The sequence below is a fragment of the Abramis brama genome (genome assembly GCF_963993115.1).
Source record: "Abramis brama genome assembly, chromosome: 3".
Lineage (NCBI taxonomy): Eukaryota > Metazoa > Chordata > Actinopteri > Cypriniformes > Leuciscidae > Abramis > Abramis brama.
The window spans coordinates 6,407,194-6,424,146 of record NC_139965.1 but is presented as its reverse complement, the minus strand read 5'-3'; the positions used below and the strand labels follow the sequence as shown (position 1 = coordinate 6,424,146).

Sequence of the window (16,953 nt, the reverse complement as noted above, 5' to 3'; positions counted from 1 at the left end):
ATTCAGTAATAAAATTATAACAAATAAACTTAATTACAAGCAATGGACAAAACCAAATTTAATAGAACAAAGATGAAACAAATGAAAATAAACACAGCTTTAAGATTTTCAGGTAGGTCTAACAGTATTCACGTACAGATATTGAATAATTAAATGTAAAATAATTCATTCCGGGATGATGTTTGGTGGTAGCCTATAAATATTTCATTCTGAAGCAATATTCTCATCAGTGTTCTATCAGCTTTTACATAGTAAATCTGCATATTTGTGATATTTATTTGCATTTATAAAAAGGCAGATTTTATTTTTACCTTATTAAATGTATGCATCATCTTTCATGTCAAATTCTTACATTTGATCAATAAATTAAATAATGTACACTGCAAAATTACAACTGTAATAAATAGCATAATGTTATGAGGTGAATGTTTTAAATAAATCTTTGAATAAAAAAAATAAAATAAAAAAAAAAAAAAAAAAAAAATCAATGATAGGCTACTTTTAAACATGAAACTAAACCGCCAATAAGCGGCGGCAAGTGAAGTCTTAATGAGTCATTCATTCAAACGCAAAATCATAATCATTTAATAGGCATTCAATAGACCTTCCTAAAATAATTGCCTAAGTCATTTGATCATCGAAATGATCGTGACGCTATGGAACTATTTTCGTCGGTGAAATAGAACTAAAACAGTCAATAATGTGCCTAAACTATAAGTAACTTAATATTAAATAGGCTACTTGTTTATTGAACTATAGCCTAAAATTAATCTAACATTTTCAATCTTGATATTCATCAAAATAGCTCCTGCAGTGGTGTTATGTTAAATAACTATAATATGTTATACATTTTCTTTTTTAACTCAACATTTTGATTTTGATTTTGATTTTTTTTTTTTTTTTTTTTTTACTCAACATTTTGAATTTGTACGTCAGTATTTTATCACTAAAGTTTTAAGCTACTTGTCTGGTCAGGCAAGCAAAATTATCTTTCACTTTGCCCCTTTAAAAAAAAAAAAAAAAAAAAAAATGTTGATGTTAAATTATTATCAATTTAAAGACTTGCAGTGATTAATAAAAAAATAATGAAAATAAACAAATAAGAAGAAGAATAACTGGTTAAGCTTATCAGTTATCATGTTACCTTTTCATTTTTCTGCACTGAACTGATGATATTGATATAATAAAATAAAATGCTAAACAAAAGTGAAATAAAAACGTTTCCTCTCATAATTTTTAAACATATATTGATTTTTATATATTTTTTCATGCTAACTCACCAAGTGTTTTTATTTTTTATTAATATTATTAGTCAACACCTGGTCTCTCCTCATCTCCATCAGTCTTTCTGTTTCTCTCAGTCTCGTTATCTTGCTCTGTCTCTTCCCCTCCTAAAGCTGAGCTTTGACTGATAGTATTTTCATTTCAGTCTGTGTCAGTGTAGAAAGCAAACATAGGGGCAACTTATATTTATATGTTTTATGAATCATTTAATTTACTGAAAGTAATTTACTGAAGGCTACCAGGAAAGCTAAGTTTATAAAATGTATTCACAATATGTACATATTCATAAATCTTATGCCCAATATGATAAAAAAGGCTTCGTTAAGATTTATTGCATACATTGATGTTACGTAAATTATGTAGGCCTATTTTCAATTCAAAATGGTGAAATTAGTCAAAAGTTTACTTGTTTGCCTGGTTATATTTGTTGGTCGTTTAACATTTCTATCTCAATTATGAAATGTTTAGTTTAGCATCTTATCTCACACTTTATGACCATTATCAAATGATCCTGATGCTGTGCAATATCCTCTCAGCACTAGAGTCGAGTTAATACTATATTATTGCACAGCCTTTATTATACACACCTCTAAATAATACAGAGGTCCAGACCTCGTCGACCTCATAGCTACAGATGTTAAATGTTAAAAGTACAATAGCTGGTTTGGGGGTCATGGCCTGCGAATGCGTGGAAACCCGTTCCACTAATCCATTTGAGTTTTTACACAGGGTGAAACTAAACAGGTTAAGTTGGGTGCAGTACACAAATCAAGCTTACATTAGTAGACTTTACTGAAAATCATTATTTCACATTATTATTATTATTATTATTATTAATATAGGTTTACTATTAATATTATACTACTCACAGAATGAGTTAAACATAAAACATTTATTATATTACCAAATTATTTTAAGTAGTAATAAATGACATATTTATGTAATGTCTTATGTAAAGAAATTAAACAACAACAGTTCAATGTTTTTTTTTTTTTTATTGACCAAAAACAGGTAACACTTCAATGTCACTTCGTGTTTGTTTTTTATATAATTTACATACTTTAAAAATAGAGACTCCAAGCGTTGTGCGTTTCAAGTCTGTGTGACAAACATTCGCTGAGTTACAGATCATTTTGAGAGAGACCGCAGAACGCGCATCATATTTATTTTCTTTGTTTTACGAAAAAACACATTTTGTTTTTATTATGAGTGTACACAAATAAAAGAAGAATTTAAACAGTTTTGAATGATGTACAACACAAGTATGTAAGATCAAAATCAACAGAGTATTTTGAGTCTCTTTTGCACTGATATGAAAAAAAAAAAACGAGCCTATGGCGCCGGCGCAATAGCCGACTTTCAGGAAGGTCTACTAAGATTACTGTTCAGGTATGGTCTTAAAAGAAATCGAATAAAGTAATCAAATGTAAAATAACACTGCATAATTTATCATAAATAGATTAATGTTTATTAAAGCTGAAGTTATTCTTTCAAGAGCTGTGAGTGATTTTTCTCTTGTTGTTTGATTCGCAGTAATGGCGCAATCGTCAGCATGTTTATTAGTCTGCGGCCCCTTTAAGACTGAGTGCAGATCTGCTACTGATCTGATGCACCATATTCTCCCAACTATTTCCATAACTAGTCTACATCCATTTAAGACATAAACTGTTTGGTGAATCTCCAAGCCGGTCATTTTGACATAAAGTACTTGTGTGTACATTTGATCGTTTAAACGCGCATATGAAACCTAAAGTAATTTGCTTGTCTCGGTCTGTTTCGGAGCGCGCGCCGCCTTGCGAACAGCATCTCTTGCGCAGATTTTTATGCTTTTAATAGCTGTTTTTTAATTATTAATGCGTCCCGCAATTTAACAACAGTAGCTAGACTGCATTTTACAACAATCACCGATCGTGCTGATTCTGTGGTTAAGTTTGAGTTTTAGGGAGAAATGACAGCGTAATGCTGCGAAGGGAAGAAGTTGCGCTAGACAGAATGCGGCTATAGTTTTAATGGTTTTACCTCAATATATATTTTTTTTTATACTCTTTGGAAGCCGAAATCGAAAATAAAATCAGACTAATATCACAGACCTTAAGTGTAACCAGGCTACGTTTGAATGTTTAATTCTGTCCTCCGTCGTCACTCATTTTTAGTCGCACCCAAATTTGGTCGCACTCTTAGAGCCCTGGAATATCAAATAATAAAATAATTATGTTGTCATGGTCCTTTGAGATAGCCTTTAAAAAAATGCGTAACTTACAAAGCATGCTTGGAAGAAGTCTGTGGGGTTGTCACCTAGGACAATCAGGAGCCCTCTGAGCATCAGTGACCAGTGATCACCTCTTGAGTCTGTTGGGTAGTAAAATAAAAAAAGTTACATAGCTATGCTATCAAGAAATTATCTACAAGAATGCAAAACCAACAAAGCACAATTTTGATTTTCTGGGTGTTTCTCCCTCATATGCTTCAGGCTCTTGACTGTGGAATTTATTTAAGGTTTAGAATCCATTATTTCTGTAATTCTTTTGTCTTATATGAATTTACTAAAGAACTCTGCCTCGTATTCTGTACAAATATACCGCGTTTTACATTTTACTGGAAGACATGGTGAGGATGTACTCATCCTGATTTGTGTCACTTCTCTCTGTAGGTTTTGAAGAGTCTGACAGCACATCTCTGACTGAGACTGTATTAAGAGACACTAACAAATTCATTGTGACGACAGCATGGAGAATCCTCCTCGAATGAAATGTGAGTAAATTACATTATGAATTTTTGAGCCATGTTTTGCTCAGGCAGCTCTTATGATCTTGGCATGATAGAACCACACTTCAATCCTTAGTGAACTGAGTGTTGATAATTCAAACCGATATGTAAGATGTTTTGAAAATGTTTATTTTTGCAATTCCTGCATGCTCCAACATTTCTGAAATAAAAAATATCTAATAAGAGTGTATAAACCCTTTAATTAAAAAAATAAAAATAAAATAGATATGGGAATATACAGAAAATGTGATATATTTCATAATACATTTCCATAGTGCTTATATTTGTCAATATACTGCAATATATGCATTGACCATGTATGGCTGTATATTAAATGCATATATAAATGAAGACAAAAATAGCATCACATGTAATATTCACAAAGTTTTATCCTTTATTGTTTACATATATTACACATACATGTTCCCATATAAATGTGAATGTATATTCACACATATACAGCTCTGAAAAAAATTAAGAGACCACTGCAAAATTATCAGTTTCTCTGGTTTTAAAGCAGGCAAAGTTATTTATTAAGTTACGTTTAAATATACAGACAAATGGTACAGACGTGTCATTGAGGTGCAAACGACTCTGTCTCTCCTGGCAGAAACATCCAGTGCCTGGAGTGTCCCAACAGTCCTCAATCAGTATTGATGAATCCCTTGCACTAGATAGGCATTAGCATACTGTGATGATGAAGGCCATTGTGCCACGTTTAATTCACATGTATACCTTTAAAAGGCTTTTTGAAGTAGTAGGGCAGTAAAGAGTTCTGCCCATAATTGCTCAGCCCTACACACCATATAACCATTCCTTACCACAGTTAGATCTGTTCGGCCTGACAGTGGAAAAGCGGCTAATGTTTCCCAACCCTGTTCCCAGAGGAATGCCAGAACTGCACATTTAGCATGCTTGCCTATTCAGACACACCTGATTCAAGTCAGCTTATTAGTAGATACTCACAGACCCGAAATGAATGGATCAATTAAGAAAGAAGTCCAGCGTGTACTGCTGTTGTGTCTACAGAAACTGGGTTGGGAAACACTGCAATAAAGTGTAAAGGTGATGCTAATTCTGATCTGATATTATTTTTATATTAAATTTATATCATTTAATTTATATAATTTATATAAAATTATAAAATTGTATATTTATATTTTTTTCAGATTTGATGTCCGACACAACAACTCTTCAACAAATTGGTGGACAAGGAGGTAATCCATTCTCATTTACTGGTGTGGACAACGGTGCCAGTTTAGAGAAGATCGGAGTCTGGGTGGGAGAATCGCAGGTGAAGGCTGTCAAGGTCTGGCTTTCAGATGGAAGAGTTAATGAATTTGGGGGACGAAGTCCAACTTTTGATGCACGATGACCGTATCAAGAGTACAAGTTCACACCTGGTGAGTGTTTCACCTCACTGTCCCTGTGGGCGAACGGAGCAGGAACACGTCTTGGAGCCATCAAATTCAAGACCAGTCTGGGGAGAGAATTTTTTGCAAAAATGACAAGCTGGGGTTTAAGAAGGGAAAATCCCATGGATGTCAGCTCTGGATTTTGTTTGGGAGTTGTAGGAAGAGGTGGTCATGACATTGACTGCATGGGATTCATGTTTCTCAGAGCAGTTGAATCAGCAGTTCTCACCGATGTCCAGTATCCCACTCTCCACCAACTGATACCAAAGGTGACAATAGAAGAAATCAAATCCCTCACTTTCAGGAACAACTCCTCCGCCACTCAAAAACAAAAAATTGAAATCTCAAAGAAAGTGATCAAAACATCTTCATGGTCTATGAGTGGAAGTTTATCTGCAACATTTAGTATGGAAGTGAAGGCTGCGATTCCAGCGGTTGCTGAAGTTACTGCAGGATTCAGTGTCACCATTGGAAATGAAAGCACTTACGGTCAGGAGAACACAGATGAGAGAACCGAAACTCTGACTACAGATTTAGAAGTCCCACCAGGGAAGAAGCTGCATGTTTCCATCACTATTGGCAGAGCCGCTTTTGACCTGCCTTACACTGGCACAGTGAAGATGACCTGCAGGAACGGCAGTGTGTTTGAGTATGGAACCAAGGGCACATACAAAGGCGTCACTTACATTGATATCAAAGTGGATACCAAGGAATCTCCTCTGTAATGTCAAGTAGGGCTGCACGATGTATCATTTTAGCATCGATATTGTGGTGTGCGCATCCACAATAGTCACATCGCAGGATGTGGGATGTTAAAGAATTAGTTCACTTTTAAAAAAACTTGCTGATAATTTACTCACCCCCATGTCATCCAAGATGTCCATGTCTTTCTTTCTTCAGTCGAAAAGAAATTAAGGTTTTTGATGAAAACATTCCAGGATTTTCCCCCATATAATGGACTCCAATGGGACCCAAACGGTTCAAGGTCCAAATGACAGTTTCAGTGCAGCTTCAAAGGGCTTTAAACGATACCAGACGATGAATAATGAATAACGAATCGTTATGTATACATAGAGCCATGGTTTGCATGACTAGAAGAAATAAGAACGGAGGCGCCGGATCTCCTCGTTTTATGTCCCGGGAGATGCTAAATCTACGAGTAGTTCCCCATGGAAGTTTAACTGAACTATTGCAGTCACTATATAAAGTTTGTATTGCCCTTTTAAGGTTATAGGCCTCCAGATGTCAAGAAGCAAGCAATCCTTATTGGGTTTAGGTAGGGTGACCATACGTCCTGTTTTACCCGGACATATCTGGCCAGGATTTCGAGATCGCCCAAAATGCTCGGGATTCGTCTTTTGCTTTCTACAGTCACCATTCATTATGTTTACATTATTACGTTATTTGACACTGACACGTACGTGCCAGCTTTGCAGGTCATGCATTCTGATTCACACGGATCCCGATCGAGACGAAAACACAGGAATTTTCTTAGCAATGCTTACACGCACATCAACCGATCACTTGTTTAGCGTTCATGTAAACACTACATTCAGATTAACCAATCGGAATTAATTCAGTACTACTGAATCAAAAGGTGTACATGTAAACAAAATGAATGGCGACGAGAAAGCAAAAGCCGAATCGCGGATATTTTGGGCGATCTCGAAATCCCGGCCGGACATGACCTGGAATATGGTCACCCTAGTTTAGGTAATAATGTAATTAAGCCTTGACACATAGTCGGGGGAAGCCTACAGGTTTCTATAGCCTCCTTAAAAACTAATAATAAGAATTCAGAAATGTAATCTTGAAATGCTTTATAAAATTCACCTGTTACGCCATCATTACCTGGGGATTTATTATCTTTTAACTTACTAATGTTCTTTTTAAGTTCTTCTAGGGATAGGTCTTGATCACAAATGTCCTTCTGAGTTTCATCAATACCTTGAGCCACACTTTTTATACAGGAGAGGAAATATGAGCTCTGACAACTGTTATGTTCGGAATATAGTTTTTTTATATAAATCTTCCACAAAATTTGAGATTTTTGAGGAGTCTTCAGAGATCTGATCATTAATTTTAAGTTTATAAATACTATTGACACTAACATTTCTTTTTTTCTAAATTATGAAAATACTTTGTATTCCTTTCACCATGCTCTATCCATTTTCGCCTAGAACGAATAAAGGCTCCCTGTGCCAAATTTTGATAGATATTGTCCAATTCAGCTTGTAATTCAAATAAAGTATTGATGTCAGCTTGTGACTGCTCATTTTTTTCAAGGCAAGGCAAGGCAAGTTTATTTATATAGCACTTTTCATACACAGTGGCAATTCAAAGTGCTTTACATAGAAGAAATTAAAATAATAAAAAGAAATAAGAATAATTAAAACAGTTTAGAAAAATAAAAAATAAAATACAGTACAGTACAAACAGTCGGACGAACATTGGCACAGTGCTCATTCAGTAAATGCATAGCTAAACAGATGTGTTTTGAGTCTGGATTTGAAAGTCACTACTGTAGGAGCACGTCTGATCTCTTCTGGAAGCTGGTTCCAGCTGCGGCTGGCATAATAGCTAAAAGCGGACTCGCCATGCTTAGAGTGAACCCTTGGTATTTCTAGCTGATATGATCCTAGTGATCTGAGTGATCTGTTGGGTTTATATTCAGTGAGCATATCTGCAATATATTGAGGTCCTAGGCCATTGAATGATTTATATACCAGTAATAATACTTTAAAATCAATCCTAAATTTAACTGGGAGCCAGTGTAAAGACCTGAGGACTGGTGTGATATGTTCATATTTTCTGGTTCTGCTCAGAATCCTGGCAGCAGCGTTCTGTATGAGCTGCAACTGTCTTATGGTCTTTTTGGGAAGGCCAGTGAGGAGTCCATTACAATAATCCACCCTGCTGGTGATGAAAGCATGAACAAGTTTCTCTAAGTCTTGTCTGGAAACAAAGTATCTAATTCTTGCAATATTTTTTAGATGATAGTATGCTGATTTAGTTATTGCTTTGACATGACTACTGAAACTAAGGTCTGACTCTAGTGTCACACCAAGATTCCTGACTTGATGTTTAGTTGTTTGACCCCTAGAGTGAAGGTATGCGTTCACCTTGAGAACTTCATCTTTGTTTCCAAATGCAATGACTTCAGTTTTGTCTTTGTTTAACTGAAGAAAGTTTTGACACATCCAACTGTCGACTTCATCGATGCATTGGCACAGGGAGTCAATGGGGCTGTAATCATTAGGCGATAGGGCTAAGTAGAGCTGTGTGTCGTCTGCATAGCTGTGGTAAGCAATTTGGTTCTTTCTCATTATTTGGCTCATTGGGAGCATATACAGGTTGAACAGGAGTGGCGCAAGAATTGAGCCTTGAGGGACTCCGCATGTCATGGATGTCCACTTAGACTTATGGTCTCCTATACTCACATAATAACCTCTCCCATCTAAGTATGACCTGAACCATTTCAGGACTATCCCAGAAAGCCCCACACAGTTTTCCAGCCTGTCAAGAAGTATGTTATGATCGACAGTGTCAAATGCAGCACTGAGGTCGAGTAGTACCAGCACTGATAATTTGCCTGAATCAGTATTTAAGCGAATATCGTTTATTATCTTTATGAGCGCTGTCTCTGTGCTGTGGTGCGGTCGGAAACCAGATTGAAAATTGTCAAAGTATCCATTCGAGCATAAGAATTTGTTCAGCTGATTGAAGACAACTTTTTCAATGATCTTGCCTATGAAAGGAAGATTTGAGATCGGCCTATAGTTGCTTAATATGGTCTTATCCAGATTGCTCTTTTTCAGGAGGGGCTTGACAACTGCAGTTTTCAGGGAGTTTGGAAAACTCCCAGAGAGAAGTGAGGCATTTACCACTTCTAGAAGATCTGCTTCTAAACTGTTTAACACACTTTTGAAAAATGATGTGGGAAGTGTGTCAAGAGCACAGGTTGATGTTTTAAGGTGCTGTACGGTTTCTTCCAAAATTTTGCCATCAATTTCTTTGAAGTCAGACATAGTAACTACTTTCTCAGGTGGTTTGATGGTCTGTCTAACCCCAGGGCAACTCAAGGATGTGCTGATCACCTTTCTGATATTATTGATTTTCTCAGAGAAGAAAGAGGCAAACTCACTGCACTTGTTGTCTGAGAGCATTTCACTGGGAATCTGGCTTGGGGGGTTTGTCAGTCTCTCTACAGTAGCAAAAAGAGTGCGTGTGTTGTTTAAATTACTGTTTATAATATTTGAGAAGAAAGTCTGTCTAGCTTTGCCTAGTTCCATATTAAAAGCATGGATGCAGTCTTTGTAGATGTTATAATGGACTACAAGTTTTGTCTTCCGCCATATGCGCTCTACTTTTCTGCATTGTCTTTTCATATTTTGCACTGCTGTTGAGTTTCTCCAATGTGCTTTTTGTCTGCCACTCTTCTTCCTGACTTTAACAGGAGCAATATCATCAATTACACTTTTAACTTTTGAGTTAAAGGAATCAAGGAGAAAATCAACAGAGTCTGCAGATATGCTTGGTGTTAAGGATATAGCCTTCATAAATAGTACACTAGTGTTCTCATTTAAGCATCTCTTCTTGACAGACACAGATCTAGCTTCAGTGGCAGGAGAGATCAATATATCAAAGAAAATACAGAAATGATCAGACAGTGCTACATCCTTAATAACAATCGATGAAATGTTTAGACCCTTACTGATAAGTAAATCTAGAGTGTGTCCACGATTGTGTGTGGGTCCATGAACATGCTGAGTCAGATCAAAAGTTTTTAAAACAGTATTGATTTCTTTTGCCATATTGGTTTCTGCATTATCTATGTGGATGTTTAAATCTCCAGCAATGGCAAAACAGTCAAACTCTGATGTAATTGTTGATAACAGTTCTGTAAAGTCCTCAGCAAAGGCTGGAGAGTATTTTGGAGGCCTGTAAATAATGATAAGTAAAATGCGTGGAGCACCTTTTAACACAATACCCAGATATTCGAAAGACAAGTAATTCCCAAATGATTTTTGCTTACATTGATAGATATCTTTAAAAAGAGCAGCTAGACCCCCACCTCTCTTAACATAGATATAAATTGTTCCCTTGAGTATTCTATCTTGTCTCATTCTTTTTTCCTTAGATATTTATTTTGCCCTTTCAATGGCCATATTACGGATTTGAAATTTTGCCATATATTTTGTCTTTTTTTGCTTCTATCAAATTTTCATTTATGATTTTTTTGGCTTTTTCTTTGAAGATTTTATCACTCAAACGTGTATTATTTAATTTCCAATAATTTGGTTTATATTTTATTGATTGACCCCTTATACATAATACTAAAGTAATCATATTATGATCAGAAAATACTGAGGGCTCTATTTTGGTTTCTTCCACACTGTCTAGCAACTCATTTGAAATAAGCCAGAAGTCAATCCTGGATCTCTTAGATAAATCTTTGTTATTCCAAGTGAACTGTTTTATTGTTTTATTGTTTTATTAGGATCCCCATTAGCGGCCCATTTAATGGCAGCTAGTCTTCCTGGGGTCCTCTTTAAAAAATATTCACAACATAAAATTACACAAAACAAACACAAATTACAATCAAGAGAGTTCAAACATTACAGTTACATTCAAAATATTACCAAGTGAAAGAACATGACAATTTCCAGCTTTCACGAGGTCATTTGCAGCAGTTCCTGGGTTACTGTCCTCTTAAATTTGTATTTGTTCTGAACTCTGCGTGATGAGACAGAGAGTCGATTCCAAATAGATATTGCTCTGTAAAGTGATGTGCGTTTCAGAAAATTTGTCCTGGGAAGCAAATCCAAAACTGGATTTGCTGTGGATTTTTTAGTCTCCATATGTCACAACAGTTTAAATGCATACATAGATTATTAAACTCTCCATAATTGCCTCTTAAGAATCTTTGAGGTTGACAGTCTTTGATGGGGTCACTTATGCAGTTCCAGTCACCCCCCAAAATTAATTTAGCGTTGATGAAGGAATTTAATAAGGCATTTATTTGTTCATCAAATTCTACAAAAAGGTCTGTGTTTCTATGACTATTATTATGACCATATACAGGTGCTGGTCATATAATTAGAATATCATCAAAAAGTTAATTTATTTCAGTTATTCCATTCAAAAAGTGAAACTTGTATATTATATAGACTCATTACATGCAAAGTGAGATATTTCAAGCCTTTATTTGTTATAATTTTGATGATTATGGCTTACAGCTTATGAAACCCAAGAAATCAAAATCTCAGAAAATTAGAATATTACATGAAATCACACAGTAATTACACAGTGATACCATGGTCATTGAACCAGGTTTTGGTCACTGGTTCAGAATTATTAATTTGTCTGCTATTTATTTGCACAGTAGCTAGGTGTCACTAGTGAGCAATGTTGAATGAAGCTTCGAGTAATGAACCTTTAGCTGAAGCAATGGGCTGCGAGGTCTCAGTGGTTCAGGAAGCCTCATTTTTCCATCACTACCTAACAGGCTATTTATGGCGATCGGAAATGACGTGTCCTAACACTTAAAGGGAAATTTACGACGTGAAACTCTACTTAATAATTTGTATAAGTGAGCAACATGGAAAGGAGAGCATCCGGTCACAATCGCAATGTAGACACAATACATGAAAAGTGAGCAATGCAACCAAATAACGTCTTGACACTTGATACACAGAGCTTCATTCATTCTAGTGAGCAATTTCAAGAGTGCATTGTTCTAGTCATCTGATGGTCTGCACTGAGTTTTTCAAAAATGCAATATTTCCTCATTTTAAACATTCAACTATGAGAGAAGTTTTATAACTGGCATTCATGTAACACACTTTTATAAAACTTGTGACTCTTCAGACCAAACGATCAGTGAGAGGAACGTTACACATGAGCAGAACTTAGGTAGGCCTGCTGTGGCTCTAGTAACATTTTAAACATTTTAAAACAGGAAAACTTGCAAGAAGACTAATGCATGTTCACATAGGAAAACAATGGAAAAACATCTCAGGCAGACACAAACACACATTTGAATACACGTATTTATATACACAGCAGCTTTTTTGTATCAGTTGTTTCATCCAGCACTGTTACATTATTGGTTATCGAATCGCTCAAAATGATGCAATGAGAGAGCGGTCCGAACGAATGCAAATCGATTTAGACATTCACTAATCACTGGCATCGCTGAGTCAGTCAACGGAAATATAATGCAAGACATAATAACAATAAAGACAAATTTCCGCAAGAAAATAGTTCCAGTTGGAGTACACGGTGCGTAAAGTCGTCCAGCTGCAGACGCCACTCTGTGAGACAGGGTAGGATGTTCTATCAAATATAAATGAAAATATTGAATTGACAACAGCAGTTTGTAGTATTTCATTCATAATAAATAATTCTATTGATACTTCTTATAAACATCAGAATGCAGTTGTTCTGCCTTTTTAAGAACCCCTTTTGCATTCTCATAGTTAGCTTTAGCTGGCATCTTAATGGCATCAAACACAGAATCAGCTTCTTTATATCCAATTATTCCTCCACCAACAGCTCCTATTATAACAGCTGCAGCTCTGATGCTAGCGCCTGCTGTTGCTTTATCTGCTAATGTGCTTGCAGCAGTAACAGTTGTGGCTATTGCTTTTCAGTAAACCCAAGACATATGCCACTGCGCATAAAAGCACCAACCAGAGTCCCTGTAGCCACTCCTGCAAACCTAATGAGATATTTATTATGAACAATCTTCTTCGCTGCCTCTCGCTTCTCCTCTGGAGGCAAAAGAATAGTGTCCATACCATTCATCTCGTCTTGAATGTCTTCCTCTACACTTGACAGCAGCTCATTGGTGAAGCAGCCGTTCTGTTGCACCATCTTGTCGATGGTCTCCAGCATATTTTTCACATGAACCCTGTTGTTCCTGTAGCCTAATTGAGAGTCATTCCAGTGTGTATTATCAATGACGTGACAGCGGCCTCCACATTTATCAACAAGCTCCTGCAGTTTTGGACTCTTCTTCACAAATTCCTCGATGGTTTGACCATCTTCTAGATCTTCACCATGAGTGAATAAAAACACTCCATGTTTAAAGGTATCCTCTCCACAACATTCAACTATTTTATCCAGAGTCTCTTTGTGTTGTGCTGTGGTGTTTTATGCCCCCAACGGCGCCTTCCAGGCAGCGAGGGGATGGGTAGGTTTAAGGTTGAGGGTTGGGTTAGCTGCCTCTAAGGAGCCATTGGGGGCTTAAAACACCATCAAGCTCTCTTTTTCTTGTTCTGTGTACTTTCCAACTTTTATAATAATGACAAAGGCATCGACAGTAGGAGCACATTCAGTAATGGATCTAATGATCACAGATTTGACGATTTCCTCATCAAGACGTGTGTCAAAGTTTCCAGGTGTGTCAATAACTGTGACTGTTCTTCCATCAACCGTCGCAACTCCTGATTTACATTCAGCCATTACAGATTCAAGTGAAGATTTAGTTGTGAATATTTGTTGAGAATTGTATTTCCACTGCTGTTTTTGCCATCTCCTGTTTTTCCAAGAAGAACCATTTTTCTTGCAGGTTTATACGCTATTTGAAAAAAGACAATCTGGTAAATTTGTTTTGAGTACTGTAAAAAATATAAATATAGCATGTTAATACATATTAAACAGATTTGATTTTAGTCATATTTTATTACACTGTTGGCCTAACAGTTGTAGCACAAGTATAAAACGTCTGTTATCACCCCTGAAAACAAACACAAGTAATGGAGTTCATTACCTAAAGAGGCATTGATGTTCCATAAAGGGCAAACAAAATTAACAGCACAAAACATCACAAAAATTGTTTTTAGACAAACTTTTTTTTATTTGCTAAAAATGGAAGAGTGCAGAAACATAACACTTCTTACACCTCAACATTACACATCGAAGTACAACAGATCTGTGGGCAGACATCACTAAGTGCAGTACGCAACCACAGGAGGATCATCTTCTGAACTGTTAAGAGGGAGGAAGATGCGCACAAAGTTAAACACTCTGTCAACCACAACAGCTCCTGCAAATGACAATTGCATACATGACTGTGTGCAGTGTGTTCAGCTAAAGTAGAAATGGTTCACAGATCAGAAACGTGGAGCTAGACCACCACCCTTCAAGTGTGGAGATTGTGTAAGAAAGCTGCACGTACAAACTGCATTAGAGATAATCTGGTTAACCATGGAACTGAGAATGTTGTACTATAGCAGAGCTGCCAACTCACACGCATTCACCGTGAGACTCACGCGATTGACACTTTTCACACGCTCTCACACCACACATCCATTTTCTCACGCACAGAAAAATCGCGAAGCAAAGAGGACACGGAGAACGACAGACTAGACAGAGCAGGTTACTTATGATATAAAAAAATCTCAGCTCTCAGATTCTGTCACTTTTATTACGAAATTCAAACAATAAATGCCGTTTTGGCGCTTGTAAATGTGACGTGACCCGATCATCTCTAGCTAATAAATACGAATAAACAATGTTGAAAGATACAGTAGGCCTACAACTTACCGAAATGTATATTCCTCATACATAATATCGACCAATCAATCAAACAAAGGGGTCAATAAAACAGCAGGAGAACAATTATGGCACATAACATTTACCTCAGGAAAGCCATTTATGTCACGGTTCATAAATCCTATGCCTCTTTCTTGTCTCGTGTTTCTGTTGTTGTGTGTGTGTGTGTGCTGATTGTGTGGGCGTGCCTGCTGATTAATGCTCATCAGCGATCAAGCTCATCACTCCCGTCACCAGCTGCAGCTCATCTCATCACCTATATATACTCACTCACAGGGCCGGCGCTCCGCACACGCACATCACGCACTGCGCGTAGGGCACCAAGTGCTTGGGGGGGCACCAAAAAATCTGGGTCGTGAAAAATCTTCACAATAGGCTACTAGTATAAATAACAAATAAAATATGTCTAAAGCATGTTAATATACAAAAGCAATACAAAACTAATATAGGCCTAGACCAAATTAGTCGAGAAAAAGGTGAATCTCCTGTGCCAGTCTCCCTCTGGTGCCCCCCCTCCCCACCTCCCAGTGGTCTGTTCGATTATGCGATTATGGGATGGGGGAGGGTGGGCGGGGACGGACGCAATGCTTAATCATAAAACAGATATAACACTACCATCGATTTAAATAGTACATTGATTGGGTTTAAGTGGTCGTTCAATGAGGCCTATTATATGTTGATCCGACGAAAATTAAGCGTGTATTTAAGTGGTCCAGGGGTAGAATTTTTGCCAAGCGTATCAGAGGTTCTGAGTTCTAATCCGCACTCATATAGTTTTTTTTTCTTTTTTTTTCTTCAAAACCGATTATGTTTTTCAGTGGTTGTATATCAGGCAGGGACACTTTTTTGTGCTTTTTGTTTTCTAATTGCACCGGAACGAATAGAGAGTCTCCACAACGGATTGAAACGCGCGTCTGAGTGAAGGCTGTGCGCGAGCCAGAAACAAACATAGTATCCGCGCCACTGATCGCAGCGGCAACGAGCACTTTGATCAGTTGATTTAAAAAAACAACACATTTCAGCGTTAGATCGCCTCTTATTTAAAAAAAGAATGAAATGAATGCTCTGCTGGTTAACTGGAGATGTTTTGTTTGTTTGTATTGGTACATTCGTGCCGCGAGATGTTTCAAAAGTGGTGGGGACAATATCGACCTTAGAAAATAGTGGGTGGGGACATGATCCTACCCGCAAATTACGCCTATGCGTGTATGCCTGTCCAGGGGCGTCGCTAGTAGTGCAAAAGATCCGGGGCTTTAGCCCTGCATGTTGATTCTCTTTAAAAAAAAAAAAACTTTGAAACTGCAATTAGAAGAAACCCCCCCCCCCCCACAATCTCAGTGTTTGTATATTTTCATATTCACAGAGTTGTCAAATTATGTACAGAATTATTATATTGTGCCTCATCAGACCTTTGCACTTTTAACTTTCTGTGTTTACATTGTTCAGTTCCAAATCTGTGTTTTTAGTAATTGTGGTGGTATTTGGTATTTATAATTTTAACCTTTATATTATTTATTTCTTTTCATGTTTGGTGCCATTGTTAATGTAAAATTATTTCTTTGCAGCAGTTATTTTGGAAGTAAAGAGAACCTAACTAAGAAAATCGGAATGGTTGTTATTCCTTTGGTGTTTGTTGGTTGGGGGAGCGGGGGCATCGCCAAGCATTTGTGCTTAGGGCACCCAAATGGCTAGCCCCGGCCCTGCTCACTCATTTCTCATCTCCTTTGTCAGATCGTTGTTTGTGAGTTCCGGTTGTGTTGATCTCGTCTACATTCCAGTCTTGTGCCTTCTTCGTTTCCTGTTCGTGTTCCTGTGGATGTTCACTCTGGATTCTTCACGTCACATCATCACTTCCCATCACGGCACTCATCTGACCATCGAAGTCCCTGCGCCACTAACCTGTTTCTCTCTGGACTGTGTCTATCAT

At 37.0% G+C, this 16,953-nt stretch overlaps 2 pseudogenes across 2 annotated transcripts; one reads left to right on the top strand and one right to left on the bottom strand.

Moving 5' to 3' along the window:
* Positions 1-5,224: 5,224 nt before the first annotated feature.
* On the top strand, positions 5,225-6,190 carry LOC311079182 (aerolysin-like protein; annotated as a pseudogene). Its single transcript has one exon. The product of its transcript is annotated as an aerolysin-like protein (transcript).
* Positions 6,191-12,873: 6,683 nt separating this feature from the next.
* LOC311079876 (GTPase IMAP family member 7-like) lies at positions 12,874-16,953 on the bottom strand (annotated as a pseudogene). Its single transcript has 4 exons — positions 16,926-16,953; positions 13,734-14,049; positions 13,157-13,598; positions 12,874-13,112 (listed from the first exon to the last, which is right to left on the bottom strand). The product of its transcript is annotated as a GTPase IMAP family member 7-like (transcript).